The sequence below is a fragment of the Orycteropus afer genome, unplaced genomic scaffold, assembly GCF_000298275.1.
Source record: "Orycteropus afer afer isolate SDZICR_OR568_19922 unplaced genomic scaffold, OryAfe1.0 scaffold00055, whole genome shotgun sequence".
Taxonomy (NCBI): Eukaryota; Metazoa; Chordata; class Mammalia; order Tubulidentata; family Orycteropodidae; genus Orycteropus; species Orycteropus afer.
Window position 1 is genome coordinate 2,339,298 of NW_006921642.1, and position 1,559 is coordinate 2,340,856.

The following is a 1,559-nucleotide window of genomic DNA, read 5'->3' on the forward strand; positions in this document are numbered from 1 at the left end:
GGCTGGTGGGTTTGAACCACCAGCCTTCTGGTTAGCAGTAAAATGCCTTAGGCACTAAGCCACCAAGTTAACTGTCAGAATATTCAAAATTACTTTACCCATTACTAACCAAGTCTGTGTATCTTGAATAAATGTACAGTTTTTGTTATTGCTACTGTTGTATTTAAGTCTTTCAAAACATTCCTTTCTTTACTTTTAATCTCATAATAGGTGTCCATGGAATTGGATGACTGTCTTTCCATAATTTCATGAGCCTGTAGGAAATAATTTGGAGATATCTGAGAGTCCCAAGTGTGGGGCTACAGCCAGGTTATAAGTTATACTGTGATTATATTTTTATACCAGGTATAGCAAGGAATGGTGTTTTGTACCCTGACAGACAATCTGGAAATAATTTTGCCAAATAAAACAATATATTACTTTTAACATGAGACAACTAATAATAAAGGATCTGATTAAGACTGCACTCTTCAAACTATAGGTGAAATTTAATTCACTTCTGCAAATGCTGTTTACCTACTATGTTTTAGGCTTGGAAAGGAATAAGACTTGGTCTTTATTGTGGAGGGAGCTCTAGTGGCGTAGTGCCTAAGGCATTTGACTGCTAACTAGAAAGCTGATGGTTCAAACTCCCCTTCCACTCTTCAGAAGGAAGATTGGGCAATATATTTCCCTAGTGATACTTCCTCAGATATGCAAAGAGGGGTCAGTATGAGTCAAATCCACTTGACAGCAGTGAGTTTAGTTTTTTGGTTTGGTTTTTTTGTGGAGGAGCTCATGTACCAGTGAAGAAACTGCCCTTTCAGTGAACTTAAACTTTAACAGTCATTCCCTGAATTCCTTGTCAACTTCCCCTTCTACTTTTCTGACCATCCCACCTTAGTCAGATTCTGTAATTTAGAAATGAAGGGCCTCATTTGTAGAAAGGTTACATAAACTGCCTAGAGAAACTGAGATGATAAATGTCATACAGGATTCAAGTCAGATCACCTGACTCCCAGCTATACATTCACTCTGGCACACCATAATGATGAAAGCAAAAGCATCAAAAATCAAAGTTCTCAGCATTTGAGGAACTCTGGGCCTATATCTAAAGGAGCTATTTTGGTGTAGCAGTTAAGGCATTTGGTTGCTAACCAGAAGGTTGATTGTTTGAACCCACCAGCTGCTCCATGGAAGAAAGATGAGACAGTCTGCTTCCATAAAGATTTACAGCCTTGAAAACCAAATGGGATTTACTGAGTCAGAATCAACTTGAGGGCAGTGAGTTTGGTTTTGGTTTGGGGTCTATACCTGAGGTCCCTGGGTGGTAAAATCAGTTTGCTCTCAGTTACTAACCAAAAAGGTGGTGATTTGAACCCACTCAGTGGTGCTGTGGAAGAAAGACCTGGTGATCTACTTAGTTTTTTTGGTTTGGTTTTGTTGTGGAGGAGTTAAGGCATTTAGTTGCTAACCAGAAAGTTGATAGTTTGAACCCACCAAGGAAACCCTATGGAGCAGCTGTTGTTACTAACACATGGGATCACCATGAGTCAAAATTGACTCAATGGCAACGTTTT